The sequence below is a fragment of the Ornithorhynchus anatinus genome, chromosome 10 (genome assembly GCF_004115215.2).
Source record: "Ornithorhynchus anatinus isolate Pmale09 chromosome 10, mOrnAna1.pri.v4, whole genome shotgun sequence".
NCBI classification, from domain to species: domain Eukaryota; kingdom Metazoa; phylum Chordata; class Mammalia; order Monotremata; family Ornithorhynchidae; genus Ornithorhynchus; species Ornithorhynchus anatinus.
Window position 1 is genome coordinate 3,003,372 of NC_041737.1, and position 27,396 is coordinate 3,030,767.

Sequence of the window (27,396 nt, forward strand, 5' to 3'; positions counted from 1 at the left end):
AAAGAATGTAACAGAGTTGGTAGACACATTCCCTGCCCACAATGAACTAACAGTCTAGAGCTCCAGTTTTCACTCCTCCCAACCTATCTCCTCCCTTACATCTCATTCCCAGTTGCCCTGTCGTCGATTCACTGGGCTCATCCGTTCTCCGACGTGGAACTCACTCGCTCTGAAATGCATTGAGTCATAGTCCTCCTAAAAATTCACTTCCTCCGGCAACATTTCCTAACCTATCCCTAGTTCCCGGGCATATAATTTCATCCTATCAACCGTCCTTAGCTTACACATTTATGTCTGTTCACCCTAGGTCTTTATACATTCATGTATTTTGGGGCGTAATATTGTTTTTATCCATCTTACCTGGGCTCTAGCTCTCGTTCCTTTATCTAGAATTCTAGAATGTGTACCAGCCTGTCTTCCTCATTATTAGATTGAGAGGTCTTAGAAGAGCCATGCTTTCCCAGGAGTCTAGTACAGTGAGCATCTCACAACTGTTGATGACGACTGAGACTGACGATTGATGGTTGAGCCTCATTTGATATAGGGACTGTGCCTGAACTAATTATCTTCTATCCACCCCAGTGACTGGCATGTAATAAGCAATTAACAAACACCATGCTTATTATTAATCAAGCAATCAGTGATATTTATTAAGCACTTAGAAGCAGCATGGCTTAGTGGAAAGAGCATGGACCTGGGAGGCAGAGGTTGTGGTTCTAATTCCGGCGATGCCACTTGTCAGCCGTGTAACTTCGGGCACGTCACTTCACTTCTCTGGGCCTCAGTTAACTCATCTGTAAAATGGGGATGAAGACTGTGAGCGCCTCTTGGGACAGCCAGATAATCCTCGTGTCTACCCCAGCGCTTAGAACAGAGTTTGGCACATAGTAAGTGCTTAACAAATGCCATCGTCGTTATTGTTATTCTTATTATTATTATGTGCAGACTACTATACTAAGTACTTGGGAGAATATAATAGAGAGTTGGTAGTCACAAACCCTGCCCACAACAAGCGCAGAGTTTAGAGGAACGGTTTTATTATTAGTAATCGTAGTATCGATGGTGATGACCAATGATGAATGCTATCGTTAATCGTATTTATTGAGTGCTTACTGTGTGCAAAGCACTGTACTTGATAATGTAATAAATGCCATCATTATCATTATTAGGATGGCGACTAATGATCGATGCTTACGGCTCTCGATGATTAATGATGATGGATAAGACTGATGGTGATGAGTAGTTTATCTGTATTGTTGTTTCTCTCCCCCTCTTTAGACCGAAAGCTCACTGTGGGCAGGGAATGTGTCTGTCTGTTGTTATTTTGTACTCTCCCAAGTGCTGAGAACAGTGCTCTGCAAAGAGTCAATGCTCAGTAAATTCAATCGAATGAATAAGACTGAGGATGGCGATGACTGATAATGGTGTCGATTGCTGGTGATTGATGGAAGGTGATTAATAACTGATGCAGTTAATGACTGATGATGATCAATGAGGTGAATTACAGTGACGTTGATGACGATGGGGGGCGGTGATGGTGGTGTTAGCCGTCGGGTGGCCTTTTCCTCCTTCGTTCCCCTCCACCTTCCAGAAAAATGCTTTAGCGATTTGTTTTAGGGAACAAACTGAGCCACCCACGGCTCCCAAAGGAGAAGAGATCCGGCCCTCGGTGTGCTAGTGCTTCCGCAGTTTGACTTATGCATATTTTCCGGAACTTTCCCATCCTAAGGTGTTGACTGTAGCCCCGCTCCTAAGGGGATTTTTTTTCTTTATGATAAAAAACAGTTTAACCATGCAGATAAGGTGAACCTTATGTCCTTATAATATGCTAATTAAGTGCGTTTGTGCCTCAAGTCAGAGATGTGGCAATGTAGTGATGAATAAGAACTTTAAACACACATGACACCTCGTTAAAATGTAATTTTCACATCATAAATCTGAGCCCTTTTCTTTGACAGCTGAATAATGCGAGTGCTGGACAGAGAATCCTGGGCTTTGCAGACTGCCGCGTGCTAATGCGTGAGGTAGCCGAACCGGCTCCCTGCACCGGTCAGTTGGATATTGTGCATCCTCGCGAGGAAATAGACCCAGGGAGTGGCGGAATCCCAAATTACACTTTTATACCGGATATGGATTTCTAAAGCGTTGGGATTCCGGGGAGTTGAGACCGTCTCTGAAGTTTAATTTAAGGCTCACCTCCGAGGCTGGATTGAACTGCTCAAAGAGAAGTTATATTTGCAGATGGATATTTGTTGCTGATTTAAACCCATACCACGTCGTTCCCCTCCAGATCATTTGCTATAGTACAGACGCTGCTGTCCGTGGCTCTCGTGACATTTGATGGGGGATTGATGCCCAGGGATCTCAACCAATATTAATAATCATGACAGTAACTCCTTGCATCTACTCCAGCACCTAGAACGGCGCTTGACACCTAGTAACTAATAACTAATTAGTTAACCATTAACTAACATCTCCTGCATAACTAATACAGGAGTAGATGATGCCAGGTAATCAGATTGAAAAACGATCCATGTTTAGCTTGCATCTCTCCCAGCGATGTGCACGAACTGGAGTTGGCCTTGCTTGTTTTTGCCTTCTACGTTTCTTGTTTTAATGGTATTTGTTAATAATAATAATCATAACTATGGTATTTGCTAAGCACTTATTATGTGTCAGGCCCTGTACTATGCCCTGGGTTGGATACAGACCATTGTTGTTGGACATGGTCTCTGCTCCCGTGGGGCGCACAGTCTAAATCCCCGTTTTACAGTTGAGCTAAACTGAGGCACAGAAAAATTAAATGACTTGCCCAAGATGACACAGGGGACAAGTGGCAGAGCTGGGATTAGAACCCAGGTCCTTCTGACTCTCTGGCTCGGGCTCTGTCCGCTAGATCTAACTGCTTTCGAAGTTGTCAATTAACCATATTGAACGACGCAACGAGCAACGTGTTTTAGTAAGTAGTGCCCAAAATCCCGCAGTACCGATCTCCGGAACAAGTACGGTCGACGTCAAGGAAATGGGAAGAATGATCAGAGCTCCGCAACGGCCTCTTAGCCTTTCCGGTGTGACGGGAGGCAGGAGGAATACTTGCACAGGACAGCCTCAGGCGGCCTGCAGTCAAATTCCATTTTTTCTAGAGCGTTTTCTCGGGGAAATCGCCTTTCGCTAAAAATCTGCCTCCGGGAGTTTTGCCGTTGCCATCCTCCCCGGAGCTCAACGCATACGATCGATTGATTGGTGATTAATTGATTGGCGCTGACCTGATCTCTGCCGGGTTGGACAAAGAGACTCACGTAGGACAGGAAGACTCTTGGTTTTCCAGAACACCTTCCTCCTCCTCCTCCTCCTCCTCCTCCCCTGCACTCTCCTTTCCAGGGTAGGAGAAGTTTAGTTTGTCTGGAAAAAGCTCACTAACCCAGAAGGCCTGACTGCTTCTGGATGAAAGGTGTTCGTTTCTTTACTTCCCCCTTTAAGTGATCGCAGGAATATAGAAGATGAGATTGTATTGCCACTGTAACCGTGAGAAGCGGTACATTTTATTGTTTAAAACTAGTTCGGATTGCAGAAATTGCACCTCAGACAGTGGAGTTTCCAGGAGTTTATCGGGATCATCTAATCTGAAGGAGTTGAGAATAATGACGATAAGAATGATACTAGTAGTCTTAAATAAGTCCTTACTCTGTGTCGAGCGGCGGGGTAGAAACAAGACAATATGATCAGTCCCTTTCTCACGGGGGGCTCCCAGTCGAAAAGGAAGAGAGAGCAGATATACCGTCGGTATTTGTCAAACGCTTACTATGTGCAGAGCACTGTTCTAAGCGCTGGGGTAGACACAAGGGAATCAGGTTGTCCCACGTGGGGCTCACAGTCTTAATCCCCATTTTACAGATGAGGGGACTGAGGCACAGAGAAGTTAAGTGACTCGCCCACAGTCACACAGCTGCCAAGTGGCAGAGCGGGATTCGAACCTATGACCTCTGACTCCCAAGCCTGGGCTCTTTCCACTGAACCATGCTGCTTCTCAAAGAAGCTGTGGTATTCGTTAAGCGCTTACTATGTGCAAAGCACTGTTCTAAGCGCTGGGGGATACAAGGTGATAAGGTTGTTCCACGTGGGTCTCGCAGTTTTAATCCCCATTTGACAGATGAGGTAACTGAGGCCCAGAGAAGTTAAGTGAGTTGCCCAAGGTCACATAGCTGACTAGCGGCAGAGCCGGGATTAGAACCCGGGACCTCTGGCTCCCAAGCCTGCGCTCTTTCCGCTGAGCCACGATATGTTATTCTCCCATTTGACAGATGAGGAGACTGAGGTACAGAGAGGTTTAGTGACTTGCCCAAGGTCACGCAGCAGGCAAGTGGCAGATTCAGGCCTGCAACCCAGGTCTCCCGACGCCCCGTCGGGAGCGTTTTCGACTGAACCTTGCCGCCTCGGATGGCACGGTTCTCTACAGGGCCCTAAATACTGACAGATAAAGTGAGGGGGAAAGATGTGTTTGGCTTTTAAATAAAGCAGATCCGTGAGCCACGGTGGAGAATGCAGAAATGGAAATAGTCCCATTCTTAAATGGTAATATTTTCCTCTAATTATGAGTAACTTTGTTGTTTTATAAGCCCACTTAGAGACGCTGGAATTTTAATGAGGAAACGTGGTGTCCCCGGGGTTAATTGGCTAGATCCAGCTTTATCAGGATTTTGCCCCCATAGGCTGGAGAGATTTGTACTTCAAACACTGAATGCTATAATGTGGAAATATCTAAGATTACCCTCTTGGAATACGATCTCAGGTTGAAAAAAAGTGGTAGGTTTTTTTTCCCTCCCCCCCCCTAATCAATTCTTCCAGGAGTCAAGGGGACCGCGCTGTACTAAGCAGCACAGGGTGCGGGAGACAGGTTACAACTTGGTCAGAGAACATGCTATTTTCCCTTCTTTATGAATAATAATAATAATGATAATGCTGGTATTTGTTAAGCGCTTACTATGTGCAGAGCACTGTTCTAAGCGCTGGGGGAGATACAGGGTTATCGGGTCGTCCCACGTGTGGCTCACAGTCTTAATCCCCATTTTACAGATGAGGTAACTGGGGCACAGAGAGGTTAAGTCACACAGCTGACAGGTGGCGGAAGCGGGATTCGAACCCATGACATCTGACTCCCAAGCCCAGGCTCTTTCCACTGAGCCACGCTGCTTCTCTTCCTTCAACATCCATCCACCTCTTCCCCACTCTGGTTGTAATCGCTCAGTTTTAGTGCGTTTAATGGATGATGCTGGGGATGATAATTGTAGTGCTTTTTAAGAGCTTTTTATAGTAATTAATCATGGTGTTTTTGTTTTGTTAAGCGCTTACTACATGCAGAGCGGTGTTCTAAGCGCTGGGGGTAGATACAGGGTCATCAGATTGTCCCACATGGGGCTCACATTTTTTAATCCCCCTTTTTACAGATGAGGTAACTGAGGCCCAGAGAAGTTAAGTGACTTGCCCAGGGTCACACAGGAGACGAGTGGCGGAGCCGGGATTAGAACCCACGACCTCTGACTCCCAAGCCCGGGCTCTTTCCACTGAGCCACGCTGCTTCTACCAAGCGCTGTACTAAATGCTGGGGTAGACACAAGATACCCAAGTCCCACGTGGGGCTCACGGTCTAAGTAGGAGTGGGAAGCAGCGTGGCTCAGTGGAAAGAGCCCGGGCTTCGGAGTCAGAGGTCGTGGGTTCGACTCCCGGTTCTGCCACTTGTCAGCTGTGTGACTGCGTGCCGGTCACTTGGCTTCTCTGGGCCTCGGTTACCTCATCTGTAAACTGGGGATTAACTGTGAGCCTCACGCGGGACAACCTGATTCCCCTGCATCTCCCCCAGCGCTTAGAACAGCGCTCTGCACGTAGTAAGCGCTTAACAAATACCAACATTATCATTATTATCATTGGGAGGGAAGGTAGTTATCGAATCCCCAGTCGGCCGGTGAGGGAACCGGGACACAGGGAAGGCAAATGACACGCCCGAGGTCATATCGCAGTAAGTGAAACCCAGGTGTGATGTCGAATGGGAGCAGCGGGACGGGCTTTCCAGATGATGGTTTTGAGCGCTTTCATCATATTTGAATCGTATCTTAATGCTAGAAGAAAGGAGGGTTGACCCTGGACAACAGGATCGAAGAATTAACTCATAGTCTTGTTTTGGCTAGGGCAGATAGGGCCCCCAGAAAGCGCAGTCGCTCAACCATTCCCCGATTAGACTCCGAGCCCGTCGATGGGCAGGGGTGGTCTCTATCTGTTGCCGAATTGTACATTCCAAGCGCTTAGTACAGTGCCCTGCGCAGAGTAAGCGCTCCATAAATTCTGTCAAACGAACGGACGGACCATCGTCATTCCCAGCGGGCTTTAGTTGCAGGAGAATCAGCCACCGTAACGAAAGAAAAGCAGGGTGCTCTAGTGGAAAGAGCACAGACCTAGGAGTCAGAAGGACCCGGGTGGTAATCCCAGCTCTGCCCCTTGTCTGCGCTGTGACCTTGGGCGAGTCACTTCACTCCTCTGGGCCTCGGTTACCTCATCTGTATAATGGGGATTAAGAATGTCGGTCCTTGGTGGAACGTGGATCGGGTCCACTTTGATTAGCTCAGTCGTATTCGATTCAGTCGTATCTAGTGAGCGCTTACTGTGTGCAGAGCACCGTACTGAGCGCCTGGAAAGTACAGTTCGGCAACGGATAGAGACGATCCCTACCCGACGACGGGCTCCCGGTCTTTTCCAGTGACCGGCACACGGTAAGTGCTTAACAGACACCGTGACAACAAAAAAATCAAGTTCCACGGGGACTCTCACCCCAACTCGTCACCAGATGTTTCGTGGACACTCACTTCTTTGTGACTCGACAGAAGCGCAGAGCCTCCAGGAGCGCTTTGTAAATAATACGTTAGCAAAACACCCTCTGCAGAGTAGAAGTACCTTTTGGGTAGGCGACGTGTCTACAGAATCTGTTATATTTCTGCACTCTCTCAAGTGCTAAGTAGCACAGTGCTCTGCGCGTAGTAAACGCTCAATAAAAATGACTGACCTAGTGGAAAGAGGCTGGTCTGGGAGTTAAGGGATCCAGGTTCCAGTCCCGCCCCTAACCTGCTGTGTGACCTGGAACAGGGCACTTAAACTCTCTGGGCCTCGATTCTTCATCAGTAGAATGGGAATAAAATACCCGCTCCCACCTCTTCCTCTCCGGATATGAGCCCTGTGTGAGACGGGGACCGAGCTCAATCCGTGTATCTTGTATCTGCCCTGCACTTAGCACACGGTCAATGCTCAGTAGCTTAGTCTAGGAGAAGCAGCGTGGCTCAGTGGAAGGAGCCCGGGCTTGGGAGTCAGAGGTCATGGGTTCGAATCCTGACTCCGCCACTTGGCAGCTGGGTGACTGTGGGCAAGTCACTTCACGTCTCTGTGCCTCAGTGACCGCATCTGTAGAATGAAGACTGTGAGCCTCACGTAAGACAACCTCATTGTATCCTGTATCTCCCCCAGCGCTTAGAACAGTGCTCTCCACATAGTAAGCGCTCAACAAATGCCCACATTATTATTATTATTAATAAATGTTATCATACCTATTGTTATTAATATCATTATTAAAAGTATTCCCTTACCCTCTTCAGAACGGAACTGACGCCGTACCTTTTCCTTGAAATTTCCAAATACGTTCTAGAGCCTTTTTCTAAGAACACAGGCTACAAGACCCTATTTTAATTGGCGACTTGGACTCTGGATATTTAATTGGGTATTTTAATTATGAAATGACGGATTTCCCTTTCCGAAGTATTCTCGAAGGATGACAACAGTTCTTCATTATCAGAAAACTGTAATTAATTTTTAATTATTTTCCCTTTCGTCCAAATACGTTCCAACACCGGAACCTAAATTATTTAACTCTGACTCTCGCTGCTCTAAATAAGACTTGGAAGGGAGAAATAAAATTAGAAAAACCAGGTGTCAACTCCCAAGTAAAAATAGAAACGCTTGTATACTTAACCACGCTCGCTCCCAATTTAGCATATTCAGAATGATCACTGTACCGTGACTATTTGCCCCGCCTCCAATTCCACGGCACTTATGTCCATATCTTTAAATTATATATTATATATTCACACTAACGTCTAGTTCCCCCTCAAGACTGTAAGCTTGTTCTGGGCAGGGAACATATCTGCTAATTCTGTCATACTGTACTCTCCCAAGTGCTTAGTACAGTGCTCAGCGCATAGTAAGCATTCAATAAGCACGATGGATTGCTCGACTGATATATTGAGGCTTTCCCTTCCCCTGTTCATATTTGAATCAGAATTTGAAATCTTTTATGTACTTGTATTAACGCCTGTCTCTCCCTCTATAGACCGTAAGCTCGTCTTGGGCGGAGCATGTGTCGGTTTGTTATATCGTACAACCCCAAGCACTTAGTACCGTGTGGCTCAGTGGAAAGAGCCCTTGCATGGAAGTCAGAAGTCATGGGTTCGAATCCCGGCTCCGCCACTTGTCAGCTGTGTGACTTTGGGCAAGTCACTTCTCTGTGCCTCAGTTACCTCATCTGTCAAATGGGGATTAAGACTGTGAGCCCCCAAGTGGGACAACCTGATTACCTTGTATCCCCCTCAGTGCTTGGCACATAGTGCTTAACAAAATGCCATCATTATTATTATTACAGTGCACTGCACACAGTTAGTGCTTAATAAATATGATTCAATGAATTGAATGAATGAATGAATTAATTAATTAATGAACCATAGCCTCATCTGTAAAATGGGGATTCGTTACCTGGTGTCTGTCCTGACACTTGTATCTCAGCCAGTGTTTAGTACGGTGCTTGGCACTTTAATAAATGCCACTGCTATGCAGAAAGAGGAGTACTGCTCATGAAAGCCGTAAACTCGCTGCGGGGCGGGGGAATCCTCTACCCACCGAGTTGTAACGTCCTCCTCTCCCAAGTGTACAGCTGACTGACCGATCGCCTGTGCCACTTTTCCAAATCCCGATTTCACATCTCCCCTCGTCTCCTGCAGTGAAACCAGGTCAACCGATTTAAAGTGGAGCTGAAGGCCAAGTACCCCCTCTCTGCAATCGTCTCCCCGTTCTAAACCGTAAGATCCTTGTGGGTAGGGATGGTGTCTACCAACTCCGTTGTATTGTAATAATAATAATTCTAGTATTGCTTAAGTGCTTAATGTGTACTAAGCACTGGGGTGGAAGCAAGATAGTCATGGTGGACACAGACCCTGCCCCATGTGGGGCTCACAGTCTCGATCCCTGTCTTACAGATGAAGGAACTGAGGCACGGAGAAGTGAAGTGACTTGCCCAAAGTCACACAGCGGACAAGTGGCGGGGCCAGAATTAGAGCCCATGACCTGACTCATTCATTCAGTAGTATTTACTGAGCGCGTTCTATGTGCAGAGCACTGTACTGAGTGCTTGGAATGGACAGTTCGGCGGCAGATGGAGACGATCCCTGCCCATTGATGGGCTTACAGTCCCAGGCCTGTGCTCTATCCACTATGCCACGGTACTCTCCCATGTACTTAGTATGGTGCTCTGCACACAGAAAGCGCTTACTTACATGGTTGACTGACTCCCATGTAGGAAACTAAATGGCCCCCTTTTCCCATCCTCTGTAAACTGGAAGCTGAATGACCGGGATGAATGAGGATCTCTCTCTTTTTTTTTTTTTTCTTTTTCTTTTTAATGGTGTTTAAGTGCTTACGATCAGACGGATACTATGTGTACCAAGTGCTGGGGTAGGTACAGGCTTGTCCCGGTCCCACATGGGGTTCATAGGTTCAATCCCCATTTTACAGATGAAGGAGCTGAGGCCCCAGGTCACACAACAGTCAAGTGGAGGAGCGGGGCTTAGAACCCAGCTTCTCCGACATCCAGGTCTTTGCACTTTCCATTAGGCCACAGCTGCTTGGCTGTGTGTGATATTACTGTGTGTTAAGTGGAGATGGGCTGTTAGTGACTTTTACTCGAGGAGTAACTGAATTTAAAAGTGCTTTATCATTGATATGGAGAAAGCAGGGTGGCCACTGATGGCCCTCAAGGTGTAATTTGGAACTTATTATATGCTAAGTGCCGAGATAGATAAATAATGGATTATCTGATTGGACACCCTTCCCTGTCCCACCACCGGGGGTTCAAAATCCATCCTGTCATCAATTTGCAGGTGAGGAAACTGTGGTGCAGAAAGGTTAAGTGATTGCCCTTTTGCCCCAGGATTGAAATACTGAAGTGGGAGCTGCTTCTTCGTTCCCCCAGGCCTGTGAGGAAATGACTGTGTTGGGTTTAGCGACAACGATTTATACGGAGCTGTTCTGCTCTCCTCCAGTGAGGACTGAGAATTAGACCAGGTGACAAGACTCACAGGTGCGACAGCTCCCCCCAGTTCCATGCCCGCAGCCCTCTCCTCCATGCCGTTCAATTTATAGCTTTGTCTTGTAATTGACAGAAAAACGAGACATGCCCCATCGGAAAGAGCAAGAGAGCAGTCCCGATGCACTTAGCCGTGGTGCTGTTTTTGATTAAGGAAGCTCCTTGTGGGCAGGGAACATGTCCCTTGTTGTGTTTTGTTTCCCAAGTGTTTAGGACAGTGCATCGCTCCCAGCGGGTGCTTAATAAATACCGTTACTACTCTTGAAAGTGAGCGAATGGCCCGGAGCATAGGGAAGAATGCTGAAAGATGCCAGGAGAAGCACTCTGTGACATTTCAAGTGATAGAGAATAAATGAGGTAAACCTTTGGACTCCATTCTTTCCGTCCCCTGGCGTCTGTGCTCCGGAATTAATGGCAATTCTGAGCAGGGTCTAGTCTCCCTAGTTCCTAACGGCAGATTATTCTAAAGAATGTCATATATTGCCAGTGCATCCACAATTGCTTCCCCATGAATAACTTCTTATCTCTTACCTCTTTTCACGCCTAAGCAGCTCAAGAAATTCCTACACAGTAAAGGCATTCTCACATGAATAATTTGAAAGCCGGCCTCTGAGAAGAATTTCAGTGCTATTCATAGCACCCTTTTTATGGGGCCAAGCTAGGAGTTTTGATGGCTCCTTTCTTTGAAGTTAAAAAACAGAGGAGGGGACAATCCCTCTTTTGTTCTCTCAGACAATCATTCCCACCCTCAGCATTCAACTGTTTCTACGGGTCAACTAACGGAGGACGGTATCCGAGTGCTCACTGTGAGCGGGCTACTGTACTAAGCACTTGGGACAGAGCAGTACTACAGAATTAGCAGACGCCCGTTTCCTGCCCTCAAGGAGATTACAGTCTGAGGGGGTGACGGCCATTAATGTGAATAAATAACTCATTTCTATTATGCACTTTAAAGATAGGTCCAGAAATGGTATGGGGTTGTGGCGGGGTAAATAGCGAATGTCCAAGGGTCACCGATCCGAGAGGACGCGGAAGGGAGAATGAGCTGGGGCAGGCCGAACGTGACCTTAATAACATGACCTTAGTAACGCTTTGAAGCGGAGAGAGTGATGGCCTGGCATGTATATGGAGCGGGAGGGAGTTCCAGGCTAGCGGGAGACGTGGGAAATTGGCGATTGGAGCACAATAGACAATTACGGTATTTAAGTGCTTACTATGTGCCGGGCACCGTACCGAGCGCTGGACAAGATGAGGGCACACACGTTCAGTATGTTCAGTCATTTACTTTGGCCACTCCAGTTGTCAGTATTTTACTCTGTACCCCCATTTAGCTCCCATTTGTGGGCATCAGTCAATCCATGGTACTTATCAATCGAGCGCTTACTATGGCAGCACACGGTACTAAGCACTTGGGAAAGCATAATACAAGAGAGATGGTAGACGCGATCCCTCCCCATTAGGAGCTTAGAGTCTACAGGGGAAATAGAACGCTACTTCTCCTCCCGTTCCCGGAAGGCTAGAGGCAAGGCGATCGGAGAGAGGAAAGATGATCTTTTGGATTCATGCTCCTAGGGTGACCGTTCACCTGGGCCCCTTTCTGACCCCAGGACACCACTGAACGGGGAAGGAAGAAGCCGAGGTGAATGTTCGTTCATTCGATAGTATTTATTGAGCGCTTACTATGTGCAGAGCACTGTATTAAGCGCTTGGAATGTACAGTTCGGCAAGAGATAGAGACGACCCCTGCCCACCGACGGGCTTACAGTCTGATCAGTGTTCAAAACCACTGCTGGCCCGAGGGATTTTTAAAAATCAGCCCCACCCGATTAATCCACACACAACGATTTTGCACATTTACAATTGTTACAATCCATCTCTTCTCCTCTCTGAGGGGAACGCCCTTTAGCCAACGAATAACTGTCGACGCGACCAACGGGCAGTAATTTGCTCCTGACTGAAGGTGTGTGGGTAGAAATGGTGTCTGGACCGATTGTCTATTCCTTGCCTGTATATATATTGCCTATAGAGAAGCAACGCGGTTCAGTGGAAAGAGCCCGGGCTTGGGAGTCAGAGGTCATGAGTTCGAATCCCGGCTCTGCCACTTGTCAGCTGTGTGACTGTGGGCAAGTCATTTCACTTCTCCGTGCCTCAGTTACCTCATCTGGAAAATGGGGATGAAGACTGTGAGCCTCACGTGGGACAGCCTGATTACCCTGTACCTACCCCAGTGCTTAGAACAGTGCTGTGCACGTAGTAAGCGCTTAACAGATACCAACATCATCCTTATTATGATTATTCAGTAACTTGAAACCTTTGGCGATAACCATATAGATCTGTGGCTAACCCAGAGTGTTTAATACTCTTAGTTATAAGCACTGCTTCCCGTATTCATTTTCTTGAATCTTGGGAAAAAAGCAGATCTAAAAGCAAATTAAAATGTACTCAGCCCGAACCTGCAACAAATTCAGCATTTTTCTTTGTGTGAAGCACCGCTCATCTGGGGAAGCGGGCTGTAATCAGGGACAGACCTTGGGGAAAACAGGGTTTGTCTATTATGTCTCTCCTTAAGGGGTGTAGTTCTGTCACTCTTGCTTGGCCCTGGGAGATAGACGCCTGCCTGCCCCTGTTGCTAGAGGTGACAGTCATGCGGAGAATCATCCCCCGGGTCTTTTGAAAATCGTTTTCCCCACGGGTGGTGGATTTTGCTCCTTAGACCTTATTGATTGTTCCGCTTTGTTTATATTTATCTGTGAAACCTTGCAATTGTTAAATAATTTGGCAATGTCAAGTGGCTTTTCATTTTTACAAATAGCCTGCGCTGCAGTTGTTTAACATCTGGAGCCGACCCTGCGGGAAGCACAGCAGAGAAGAGCCCGGAATCCTGACACGGACACGTTTCCTCAGAAAGCTCTCTTCTCGGGCCGTGGGAGCTTGGCTGCCGGAGGGGTCGGGACCGTCGGAAGGCGCGCCGCGATGGGGCTCGGGCAAGGGAGGTTGGCCTGTGGGAAATGGAGTGGGTGGGAAGGGAAAGGTCGTCAGAAGTGGAAAAGAGAAATTGCCCCCGGAACCGAGAAGCCCCGTGGCCTCGTGGAAAGAGCGCAGGACTACTGGGAGTCAGAGGACCTGGATCCTAATCCCAGCCCTGCCATTTGCCTGCTGTGTGACCTTGGACAAGTCACTTAACTTTTGCCTCCATTCCCTCTCCTGTGAAGTGGGAAGGGACAGCACTTCTGAGAAGCCTAATGGGGGGAAGAGGCGGAGAAAAATGTCAGGGAAGGGATAGAGAGTGCAGGAGAGAGGGGAAGCAGCGTGGCTCAGTGGAAAGAGCCCGGGCTTCGGAGTCAGAGGTCATGGGTTCGACTCCCGGCTCTGCCACTTGTCGGCTGTGTGACTGTGGGTGAGTCACTTCACTTCTCTGGGCCTCAGTGACCTCATCTGTAAAATGGGGATTAACTGTGAGCCTCGCGTGGGACGACCTGATGACCCTGTATCTACCCCAGCGCTTAGAACAGTGCTCTGCACATAGTAAGCGCTCAATAAATGCTATTGAATGAAATACTATTGAATGAACAAAGGGGCAGAAAGAGAGTGAAAGAGAGGAAGGAGAGAGCAGGTAGGACAGAGTACCTAAGCCCAACGTGGGGAACTTGTGGATAAGAATGAGTGCCATGGCGTTGAATTTGGGGGTTGTAGCAATCAATTATTCAGTGGTATTTTTTGAGCGCTTACTGTGTACAGATCACTGTTCTGAGCATTTGAGAGAATACAACAGAATTAGCAGAAACGTTCCCTGCCCGTAATGAGTTTACACTCCAGGGGGACGAGCTCGCAGGGAAGCTTAAGTGTGGGTGGCCGTCATGTAGACGGAGCCTTTAAAAGTTTCATCTCAGGACGTCAGAAGACTCTAATGTACACACATTTTGTTTTGAATTTTGAAGCCAGAAGAAAGTCAGTGAGAGTGGAGTCTGCAAACTGACTTTTTTTTTTCCTTCACGTAAACGTGCACTAATCCTTTAAAATCGTTACCCTGTTTAGGTCTATATGCAAAGATGCATTAAATAGTAAATATCCAAAGTAGCATTTTTCTGTGTGTTCCCCCGGTAAGGCGTGGCATTTCAACTTCCTGCTGAACAAATTAATCCCCGTGAATTCGTGGAAATTGCTTTAAAGCTCCAGTTTCTTTAAATTGACTCCCGAATTTAGTATCCCCTGAAAAATAGAGCAAATCGGTCAATAATTCCTCTTAAAATGAGTAAAATATATGCTTGCGGTCCTCCGAAACAATGTCAGGACTGAAGCGGTTTTCTCGAAATGTAAATGGGCCTAGTCAATGGGTAAGCTGCACACGTGCTCCCGATGGAACATTGAATGGAAAATTTCCTGCATTATCAAGAGGTGAATGACCCAGTGGAAGGGCTTGGGAGAGGAGGAAACTCATGAATTTTATCTTAAAAGGAAACATTTACAATGAGGAATTAAACTCCCTTGGGGGTTAATGCCTATTAGCAAAATGAACAAAAACACGTCCTCGGGTCACATTTCCAAACGCTGGCCGCAATCAAAAATCAGGGTACGAGTTAAAACGGTTCCCGACGTTGCTAAGAACCCAAACCGGGGACACGGCCCTGGCGGGCGATGGTGACGTCTCATTGCTTTTGCAGAGAGGGATTCGTTCAGTCGCATTTATTGAGCACTTATCCTGTGCAGAGCACTGTTCTAAGCGCTTAGGGATAGCAGGGAGCCACAGATTGCTGGAGACCATTGAATTCTCTTGGGTACGGATGAAGCGGTACTCCTTTCTTCTTGGGCTGTGAGCCTCGTGTGGGGCAGGGACTGCGTCCAACCCGATTTCCTCGTGTCTACTCCGGTATTTCAGTATGGGAAGCAGGGTGGCTCAGTGGAAAGAGCCCGGGCTTCGGAGTCAGAGGTCATGGGTTCGACTCCCGGCTCTGCCACTTGTCGGCTGTGTGACCGTGGGCGAGTCACTTCACTTCTCTGTGCCTCAGTGACCTCATCTGTAAAATGGGGATTAACTGTGAGCCTCACGTGGGACGGCCTGATGACCCTGTAACTACCACAGCGCTTAGAACAGTGCTCTGCACATAGTAAGCGCTTAACAAATACCAACGTTATTATTATTATTATTATTAGTTAGAACAGTGCTTGGCACATAATAAGTACTTAGAGAAGCAACGTGGCTCAGTGGAAAGAGCACGGGCCTGGGAGTCAGAGGTCACGGGTTCTAATCCCGGCTCCACCATTTGTCAGCTGTGTTGTGACCTTGGGCAAGACACTTAACTTCTCTGTGCCTCAGTTCCCTCATCTGTAAACTGGGGATGAAGTCTGTGAGCCCTATGTGGGACAACCTGATTGTCTTGTATCTACCCCAGTGCTTAGAACAGTGCTTGGCACATAGTAAGCGCTTAACAAATACCGACATTGTTATTACTTAACAAGTACCAAATCATATCACCCTTTAAGGTGGCGTTATCCCTAATTTACAGATGAGGAAATTGAAACCCAGAGAGGTCAAGCGGCTTCTGTAATCTCTAAAGGAAATGAGGTGGGCTGGCCTAATTAGAGGCAGTAATGCACGTCTCCTCATACCTAATTCTCATGGGACCCGTGCCTAGGAATACCCAGATTTGAAAAGTCATCTCGCTTCCTCTCCGTCCCTCGGTCCGTTGGATTGCATCGTTCGAGAGTCTGTTTCGGGGGAGGAGAATCAAGTGGGCGGGGAGTGTCACTGTTTAGTGTTGTATTGTCTTTCCAAGGGCTTAGTACAGAGCTCTGCACACAGTAAGCACTCAACAAATACACGTGAATGAATGAAATGAATGAAAATCATGTGCCCAAACAAACCCCCCCCCACACACACAAGCACACACACATATACTCCCTTCTCTCCCCTCCCCTCTTCAAGTGGAGTAAGATCAATCCATCAGTAATCCTTATTGAACACCTGTGTGCTGCCAGAATTACTCTTTGAAAAGTAATAGGATTAGTAGGCGTGACCCTTGCTCTCAAACCCCTCGTCGTCCTCCTCAATGTTATTTATTGAACGCTTACGTTCTGAGAAGCAGCGCGGTCTAGTGGAAAGAGCGCGGGTCTAAGACTCAGAGGATCTGGGTTCTAATCCCACTCCGCCAGTTCCTTGCCGGGTGACTTTGATCAGGTCGCTTAACCTCTCTGTGCCGTAGTTCTCCTGTTCTCCTTCTTACTTAGGCTTCGAGCCCCATGCTAGAGAGGGACTATATCCAACCTAATTAACTTGCCTCTACCCCGGCAGTTAGAAGAGTGTTTGACACGTAATGAACGCTTAACAGATACCATAAAAAAGTGTTTGAAAGAGCAGAATAGAGTGGGTAGACACATTCCCTGCCCTCAGTGAGCTTACTGGCTGGAGGCGGTGATAGATATTAATATAAATAAATGATGTACAGAATCTAGTACTATCGGTTGAGCACCTTCTGTGTTCAGAGCACTGTACTGAGCACTTAGGAGAGCTAGCAAGATGGGGAGAACACCTAACCCTCAAACTTCCCTTCTCCTAGGGTGAAGGACATTTCCTAACTCTGTCGTACTCTCCTAAGTGTTTAATACAGTGCCCCGCACCCATTAAGCCCTCAATAAAAATAATTGACTGATTGATCATTTATTAAGCATCACGATCCCCATTCCCGAGGAGGTTACGCTCTAATGAGGGGGAGATAAAGGGTTTTTAGAAGTTGCTAGCGGTACTGTGCGAAGAAAAGTTTGAGGCCTTTCCAGAAAACCTGAAGTCACTAGACACTGTCTACTGTCATTAGACAGTAGCGAAAGGTAGTAGGCGGACTTGGGTGGAAAAAGTTAGGAAAATGGGTAAGTAGAAGCCAGGAAGTGGATTTGCTCATGTGTGCTAGAAAGTCTCATCTCAGCAGCCCCCCCATCTAGGTGTATTATAATAATAAAATAATAATGATGGTATTTAAGTGCTTACTACGTGCCAAGCACTGTTCTAAGCACTGAGGGAGATACAACTTAATTCGGTTGTCCCACTTGGGGCTCACAGTCCCAATCCCTATTTTACAGATGAGGGAACTGAGTCCCAAAGATGTTAAGTGACTTGCCCAAAGTCACACAACTGCTAAGTGGCAGAGCCACGACCTCTGACGCCCAAGCCTGGCTCTTTCCACTAAGCCACGCTGCTTGTCTATTATCAGATAGGTAAGACCTGGATCCTGGTTATTAGCCTTCAAATCGGTCTTTACGGATTCAGGTTAATCCAGTCTTTTGGGGAAACGTTTCATAACCGTTTCCAATAGACTAGATTAAATATATGAGCTCTTAGAGCTCCCTGTAACTCTGTTGCTACTCGCCGCTCCTTACTCCCCACTTTTCTCTCCTTTCTGGTGTCCCTCCTTTTACTTCGCCCTTCTCTTCTTTTGCCCCCACCTCCACCCCCGAGCCTGAGTCAATCGGATCCTCTCCTCGGCCCCTATTCCCCCTATCCATTGCAGGAAGTCCCTGGATCCTGGACTAAGGGGCTGAGGTGAGGATGCATTTTGTTTTCCCAAATATGGATCGGCATTTCCAGTCAATTTGTGACTTAGGCTACGTACGTCCTTTGTGAAAATACAGTACTTTTTTTTATTTCTAAGCACAGGCTTAGTTGGAATTTAAAAACAAACATCCAATCTACAAAATTTGGTTTACCGATCAATCTCCCAAAATCCATACCTTAAATATATGAACATTGGATAGTGGAATCCCCAAGATCCTGCAAGGCAAAATAGAATCGGTGTATGAAAGGGCAAGAGAAATTACTGAATTAAGGATAAAATACTGTCTTTTTTAAAAGAAAGGTGGACAGAGAGCACGAGCGATCATGAATGTGAAAGTTCATCAACTTCAGGAGGGGAAGAGAGTAGAGTCAATCTCCTAGGATGCATGGATTGCGTTCTTGAAGGTGGGGTACGGGAAATCGCGGGTTTGATACTCAGAATGCGACCGGTGTTGTGCATGAGCGCCTGACCGTATCAACCATTTCTCGCCAAATTAGACGGGGCCGGAAGAATAGTCCCTCCCAGTTCCATGGTGCGCTGGCCAAACGGAGTGGGGAGAGCTGCGTTTAGGACATTGATGCGTTTAGGACATCTCCTTTGGTCGTCCAGGCCACCACTGGGTTGCGTTTCTGAAAAAACGATAGTACCCTCAACGCCAGTCAGTCGGTGGTACCTATTGAGCATTTGGGAGAGTACGATGCAACGGAGTTGGTGGAAAAGTTCCCTGCCTACAGAGAGCTTACGGTCTTAGAGACCCACCGTGATATAGTAACCCGAACGCGGACCGGCTTACCGCTGCTTAATCGTGCAGGCCTGGGGCGAAGGGTTCATTTCATTTCATTGTATTTCAAGTATCATTGAAACCCTACTCTTTTTTGAAGGTCTGTTTGTTTTAATGAAAGCCACTGTCATAACTTAAGGTGAAATCCCGGATTTGAATTTGGTTCAGTTGAATAATTGCGGTTATGAAACGTTTCCCCTTCGCCTGCTCCGGCTATAAAGGCAAGTTGCAGATTCAACTAAATCTGATCCTCTGGGGAAGCTCAGCCTTGGCATTTCCAGTAAATTTCTGTTTTAGGATAAGTGCATCCTCTGTGAAACCCAGATTTCAAAACTTCATTTTAATACAACGTTTGAATGGCCACAGAGAAGTAATGAATGTGTAAGAAGCGTATTGGTTTTAGTCTTTAAGATTTCGACCGCATGTTTAAAGAGGTTAAGTGGTTTGTGCGTCCTCGTTCCGAACGATGTGGCTTGAATTTTAACTAGCGGAACGAAAAAGAAAATCACGGTATTCGCCCTTTGGTGTAACGGATGCCGGTTAACGAGAGAAAATTGGAAAGAAGCCACTCGACGCTTATTTCTGCCACCTCTCAGCAACCTGGATGATTATGCTGTACTCTGTTTAGAAGGCTAGGAGAACGTATCTGGTCTTCGCCTCAGATGAGTTGAGACATAGCCTGCCTTGCTCTTTCCTGAATCGCCTGCTAGATCGTCAGCCGTTGTTGTGTTTCAGTTCGTCAGTGCATTTATTGAGCACTTACTGGCTACAGAGCACTGTACTAAGCCCTGCTGAGAGCTCACCTCCTCCAAGAGGCCTTCCAAGACTGAGCTTCCCCTTTTCGTATGCGCCCTCTGCTCCCTCTCTGTTCCCCACTTCACCTCCCCTCAGCTAAACCCCCTTTTCCCCCCCTTTCCCTTTGCTCCTCCCTCCGTCCCTTCCCCTCCGCTCAGCACTGTGCTCATTTGGATAGATTTTTATGACCCTATTTATTTTGTCGTTGAGGTGTCCATCCCCTCGATTCTATTTATCGTGATTATGTGGTCTCGTTTTTGTCCGTCCGTCTCCCTCGATTAGACTGTGAACCCGTCATTGGGCAGGGATGGTCTCTGTTGCCGAATTGTCCGTTCCAAGCGCTTAGTACAGTGCCCTGCACAGAGTAAGCACTCAATAAATACTACTGAATGAATAAACAGAGTTGGTAGACACATTTTTCTGCCTGGAAGGATCTGGGCCCGGCCTTTCAGCAAGGCAGGGACTTAGGGGTCACCTTGCCTTCAAGTCTGTCTGCTCCTCAGTCCGGCCTCTGAAACCCCTACTCCCCAGCCTGCCAGGGTTGAAGGACTGGGTCTGTAGCGCTCTTGTCCCTCTATTTACCCTTCACCCTCCGCACGGCCGGCGACAGACGGACCGACTTTGTTAAGCACGGCAGGTTTGCGGACCGGAAACCTCAGCAGGATTCGGTAAATTCATGATGCGAAGATCCTTAATGGGCTGCTGAAGGGAGAGTCAGGGATCTAGAGAGAAAGGTCGGAGAATTTGACAGTCTGCGCAGCAACGGGGGAAGGACCGTGGCCCGGTGGAAAGAGCACGGGCCTGGGGGGCAGAGGATCTGGAATCTAATCCCGGCTTCGCTACTTGCCGGCTCTGTGACCCTGGGCCGATTACTTAACGTTTCTGTGCCTCTGATAGCTCATCTGGAAAAGGGAGGTTGAATCCTCCTCTCTCCGATTTCAGACTGTGAATCCTATGTGGGGGAGGGACTGTATCCCAACTGATTATCTCATATCTACCCCAGCACTCAGTAAAAGGCCTGACGCACAGTAAGCGTTTAACACGTACCATTAAAAAAAAAAATGAGAAGAACTGGATAGACGTCAAGTAGGGCAGATGCCGGGATGTTCCCATACGCATCCTCCATTGGATCGACCGTTGGTCCGAGCCCTCGGTGGCATTCCTGTTGTTGTTTTTTGAGATCTCTTCCTGCCAGGGTGGCCTAAACTAGCCTTTTCTCTCTCTCCTCGCTACTGTCAATTGCACAGAAAAGGAACACGATCCCTCCCTCTTCTTCCCCCTTGGTAGCTGTTGCCTTTGTTTGGATGTGTGTTTGTCTTTTTCTTGTATTCTTTCGGCATCCTACCCTTGCTAAACACGCACCCTCTCTAATCCTTCTCTCTCTATCGTGGCACTGCTGAGTCGGAAAGATGGAGGGTTAAGTTACTGTTCAGTCCCTGCCAGGATCATCTAATGTTCTCGTGGATTCATTCCTTATCATAAAATTAAGTACGCAGTAGCCTCATTGTTATTCTTGGGTCTCGGCCTTCAACGAGGCTCTTGTACAGCTCCAGTCCGAACTGGGCCCCGAGATGCCTCAGCCATTTGCGATACAGATTTGGTGGGAGAGTCTGGATCGCATTTTCTCTCCTAAAATGCCGTTCGGGCTCCCGGTAATGGATCCGAATTATGCAGCAGGAAATTTGACTTTCAAAGCCTGATCGGTTTGCGTTGTGCTTTTCAAGACGGAACAGCGAGCAGTGTGGCCTAGTGGAAAGAGCACAGGGCTGAGAGTTATAGGACGTGGGTTCTCATCCCGGCTCTGCCACCTGTCAGCTGTGTGACCTTTGGCAAGTCACTTCACTTCTCTGTGCCTCAGTTCCCTCATCTCTAAAATGAGAATTCACTACCTGTCCTCCTCTCTACTGAGATTGTGGGCCCTGGTGGGGTGACAGGGACTGTGTCCAACCCGATTATCCCGTATCTTTCCCAGAGCCTAGAACAGTGCTTGACAGATGGTAAGTGCTTAATAATACCACAGGTATCATTTTTATTATCATTACTGTTTTTAAATATTGAAAACAAATTTAAGGTGGGGAGGTAGAATAAATGGGAGAGTTCTAGGGTTGACTCAAATTTATGGCACTGCTGTGACGATGGTGAGGATAATGATACCAACGAAAATATTTACCCTCTCCAAATAGAATTCCCGAAGGTGACAAGTTGGTTGTTCTCTAGATGTATAGATCATTTATACCTAAACCTTGGGGAGAACGGCCAGAGAGTTATATTTAAAACAGATCTGGAGGTCAGAGGGCCACGCTTTCAGCCACATCTTGTATTGGATCCATGGCTGATTTGGGGCCTTTGGCCACTTGGATTCATTTTCACGGCAGCGTGTCCGCGACCCAACTGTTCACTTTCCCATTGCCCAGTGTATTCTTCGCGTATCCTGACCGAAAGGAAACGGTGTGTCTTTTCGGATGCTGGCACTTCTGCTGATGTTAAGGTGTAAGCTCCTTGTGGGCGGGCGCCGTGTCACTTTGGTTTTCTGTACTTCTCAAGTGTTCACTCCACTCCACTGCTTCAAGTGTACGGTCAATAAATGCAGCTTCTCCTACTACTACGAGGGTTCTAAACCCGGCTCTGCCACTTGTCTGCTGTGTGACCTTGGACAAGTCACTTCCCTTCTCTGTGCCTCAGTTACCTCATTTGTAAAATGGGGATTAAGACTTTGAGTCCCACATGGGACTGGGACTCTGTCAACTCCAGTGCCTAGAATAGTGCTTGGCACCATAGTAAGTGCTTAACAAATACAATGATTTTTTTTTTTTTCACTGCTGCTTTCCAGAAACATTTTCCCATTTTGAAACTTCTCAGAAATCTAGGTGCGGTGAGAGTGAAAAATATCAATCAGTCAATCAACCAGTTGTACTTATTGATCATTCATGCATGGAGGACTCTACTAAGCACCTGGGAGAGTACATATGTTTAGGTTATATATTATGAATTATTTACTCGTTTGAATGTCAGCCTCTGTTTTGGGCAGGGAATTTGTCTGCTAATTCTGTTTTATCGTGCTCTCCCAAGTGCTTAGAACGATGTTCTGTGCATGGTAAGCGCTCAATAAGTGCTTAGACCGATGCTCTGTGCATGGTAAGCGCTCAATAAATACCACTGACTGATTCATTACAACAGAGTTAGAAGATACAGTCCCTGCCCAGAACAAGTTTACAGTCTAGAGGGTAAACGCCAACTGGTCCTGGTGTTTCCACACTGAAAGACATTTCTGTGCTCCTTTGTTTAGTTAGAAGCAAAAACAAAACTCTAAAAGTTATTTTTTTTTTCCCTTCCTCTTTTCGGTTTTTTACTCTCCGCCGATAACCACTCACTGGGGAGAAGCCCATCGCTGACCTTTGATCCTTCATCACTGACTTCATTTCCCAAAGAAGTGAAGCATGCAGTCATTCTGACGTTACCTCACACTTGACAAACTTGGCTAGGGGGAAAAAAAAAATTCTGACTAATGAGATGAGAGGGAAGAAATAAGCCAGAATGAGGAGATTAGAGACCAAATTGGCAACTTTATAACTCGTTACTTTGATGATTGCTTTTGATTGGTGTTTACATTTTTACCTGAAAGCAGGCTTCAGAGGCAGCAGATGGTTACAGTCGGAGTGGGATTTGAAGATGGAAAAGCAGGCTGTTAGAATGCTATAGGCGTGCCCGGTTTTTCATCGGCAACAGAGACGTCTTGACCTCTGGTATTTTATCGGTAGAGGAGCGTTACTTTTCTACGAGAATTGAACGGCTTTGTTTTTGAGGCTCAGCTATGTGGGGGAATTTTTTAAAGGCTCTGGACGAGCCGAATGAGCCGACCCTGAGTGTGGTCGAGTCTGAGTCCATTTCCAACCCTACTTGGGATCGCTGCAGCAGCGACTCAGAAAGATAGGCAGTCTGAGATCCCTCAGGGTTGCCGTAACAAATGGAAACGTTATCGAAGGCCTCAGAAGCCAAAAAATGACAGCATTTCTTTATTGTTTTAGAGGAAGAAATGCCATCACTCATGAGAAACAAAAATAATCAAAATCAGCAGCTGACAAATGTAAAGCAAGAAAACCACATCATGGGGAAAAGAAAAAAAAAAGAAAGCCATAAAAAGCTTTCTGCTTCTTCTCCTCTTGTTTACAGCACTCAAAGGAAAATGAGGAAAAATTGTGCTGAAAGGTGGTGAAGCTGACAAACCAGGAGGGGCTGGCTGTATTGTTCTAAAAATGCTTCTCACCCAAAGAAGCAACTGCCTTCACCTTTTTCCATCCTTACTTATCTCCAGAGTTTATTCATCTCCCTTTAGTGTCGCTGCACAGAGATGCCAGTTTGTACACGCTTAGAAATTTCTACTAAAATAGGAATTTGGAAGAAAGTCCCGGAATTAAGCTAGCACCCGAAATTTGTCCTTACTTCTCATTTAATCAGATGTCCAAAGATAGTATCCTCCCAATAATAATAATAATAATAATAATAATGTGCAACGCACTGTACAGATGCTGGGTTAGATGCAAGATAATCAGGTAGAACACAGTCCCTGTACCACAGGAGTCCACATTCTCAAGTAGGAGGGAGAACAGGTATTGAACCCTCATTTTACATCATTATTATTGTTAAAATTATTGGTTTGAACTTAGTGAAGCATTTCACGATGGGGAGCCATGAAATCCTCTTCCTTTTCCTCCAAATCTGATCATCGTGGTTCCCAGTTCTTCTCAAATAATGCTGATCTTCTAGTCTGGTTTCCGTAGGCTGTTTTGGGGAAGCTGGCGATGGATGATAAAACTAATGGCATTTATCAAGTACAGCAAAGCAGCACTGCCTAGTGGTTCTAACCCTGGCTCTGCCACTTGTCTGCCGAATGACCTTCAGCAAGTCACTCAACTTCCCTGGGCCTCATTTTCCTCATCTTTATAGATGAGCATTGTGAAGGGCACGGAGTGTGGGACATGGAGTGTGTCCAACCTGATTGTCTTGTATCTACCCCAGCAGTCAGTCCAGTGCCTGGAACATAGTAAGCGCTTAACCAATACCATCGAAACAACAAACCACCAAAAAAACCTGACAAGATGCCAAGTACTCTGTAAAGGTCTGGGATAGATATAAAATTATCGGGTGGAACAGGGCCCTGACTTGTTAGGCATGCCACTGGTCTTCTCCAGAAATACTGGTTCTCATCTGGAGATATTCAGAGAGAATTGGAAGAGGAGACAGAGAGGATCATTCCAGACTGTGTTTCATCTGTCAATTCATGCTAAAGATTGGGGTGCCATCCGTCACAGGAACAGAAACATTTCATTATTATTGTCTGGGGGCTTTGACCATGCCACTCTATCCACTGTGAGCTGCTTGTGAAGCTTGATTATCTTCTTTCTACCCCACCACTTAGTACAGTGCTTGGCACATAGTAAGAGATTAACATACCATTATTATTATTATTATCATTAGGCACACCCTTATACATCCCCTCCCCACACACACCCCACATAAGGCAGTTCTTTAAAAACATACATCTTAGAATTTATGGATTTAATAACTGTGGTATTTGTTAAGTGCTAACTATGTGCCAGACACTGTTCTAAGAACTGGGGTAGTTAGAGGATATTTGAGAAGGACACAGTCCCTGTCCCACGTAGGGCTCCCAATTTTAATCCCCATTTTACAGACGAGTAAAGTGAGGTACAGAGAAGCGAAATAATAATAATAATAAAGTTGGTATTTGTTAAGCGCTTACTATGTGCAGAGCACTGTTCTAAGCGCTGGGGTAGATACAGGGTAATCAAGTCGTTCCACTTGAAGCTCACAGTCTTAATCCCCATTTTACAGATGAGGTAACTGAGGCACAGAGAAGTTAAGTGACTTGCCCACAGTCACACAGCTGACAAGCGGCAGAGCAGGGATTGGAATCCAAGTCCTCTGACTCCCAGGCCTGTGCTCTTTCCGCTAGGCCACACCGGATTAAATAGCATACAGGTATTACCGTGCCTAGAAATACGAATGTAGATTATCTCACGTCGTTTAGTGCGAAAACCTTCTCCGCGTCACGTTGTGATGGGGTCCCGGTGCCGAGCGTTTCACCCTACCTACTGTGTGGCCCGTGTGTATTATCTGAGTCAGCCGGGTGTGGATGCAATCATCTCAGATGCCATCCTGAGGGATAGTGCCGTGGGCCCGGGCCCGCCGTCAGGATGGCGAGCTAGAGGAGCGTCCAGAGCACGCGTCGACGGGGAGCCCTATTCATTATTTGTAATGCATCTCATAAGAGGCATCAGTGGAGTTTATTACAATGTGAATATTACTTGAAACGGGAAGGTTATTCTGGCTGTTATCGTAATCTATGTATCATTAACTTTCCTTGTTTAGAAAGAAGAGATCAACAGCCCCGTAAATTGATACTGTGAATGCATGAATTATCATTTGATGTTTTTCTTGAGGAGAAAAAAGTTGAATTCTGACACATTCCAAGAGGGCCGGAGTCCTTAGAAATCGAATTAACTCACGCTGAGCCTGTTGATGAAGGTTCCTGGGCAGAAATTTAAGGTGTCGAAGGGCAGTCCTACAGATAATCGATCATATTTATTGAGTGCCTACTCTGTGCAGAGCACTGTACTAAGCACATGGGAGAGCACATTAGACAAGTACAATAGAACAGAGTCGGTAGACACGTTCCCTACCCACAGTGAGCTAACAGTCTAGAGGGGAGACGCACATTAAGGTAAATAAATTATGGATAAGTAAACAGATGGGCTGAATTATAGACAAAATGATAACCCTTTCAGTTGTTTGCAGTGTTTTGCACATGGTGGATGCTCACCTCTTCTACTGTTATCGCTGATCATAGCTGTACGTTTTAGCAACCACGTCTGGTTTGCTCCTGACCCATACGCAGCACTGGAATCAGTGGCCGTGAAATGTCTGTTACTTTGGAGACTCAAGCTTAGAGAATTTCCATCACCCTTCTACACGAGATAAAGAATGGACCCCGGGGTACTGTCGGGGAAGCGTACTTTAGTTGTACTTGTGAACCCATCTGAAAGTTTCAAAAAACAATCCACTACGGTAATCCAGCCAGGTGCTAGTTGGTCGGCAGAGACAGCTACATTTATTTCTCACTAAATGATGTCCTTATTGGAAGGCGAGGAAAGAGACGGCCAGGAAGCCAGGAGGAGCTTTGGGGAAACAACATGGGAGAGCTGAAGGGCCTTTTTTTTTTTTTATGGTATTTGTTAAGCGCTTACTATATGCCAGACACTGTACTAAGTGCTCTGCGGATAGAAGCTACGGGATGGACAAAGTCTGTGTCCCACATGGGGTTTATCATCTTAATCCCCATTTTACAAATAATGAAGTGACTGAGGAACAGAAAAGTAAAGTGACTTACCCAAAGACACACATCCCAAAGGTGGCAGAGCCAGGATTAGGACCCACATCCTACCCAATGGCAACTCGGTCTTGTGCTTCGCTTGCTTCAGCTGATGTCATTTCTTGTCTCCTTGGGGCCTGGGAAAATGGAGAGTGGACTTTTTAAAATAATTTCTAATGCCAATCCTTGATTTTTTGGGGGGAGGGTGCTTTTTCCCTCCTAAATTAATGGAGGTGATTATCCCAGGAAAAAATGAAAGTAAAAATAGCATTTCAATAACTTAGTGACATGTAATATTTTCTGAAGAAAATGGCCTAGTGAGAAGCAGCATGGCTCAGTGGAAAGTGCCCGGGCTTGGAAGTCAGAGGTCATGGGTTTGAATTCCGGCTCTGCCACTTGGCAGCTGTGTGACTGTGGGCAAGTCACTTCACTTCTCTGGGCCTCAGTTACCTCATCTGTAAAATGGGGATTAACTGTGAGCCTCACGTGGGACACC

The 27,396-nt window shown here is 46.6% G+C and overlaps 1 protein-coding gene across 17 annotated transcripts in view; it reads left to right on the top strand.

The window, feature by feature from the left end:
• ADGRL3 (adhesion G protein-coupled receptor L3) overlaps window positions 1-27,396 on the top strand; it is a 609,412-nt gene that overhangs the window by 410,681 nt on the left and 171,335 nt on the right. The window lies entirely within an intron of this gene.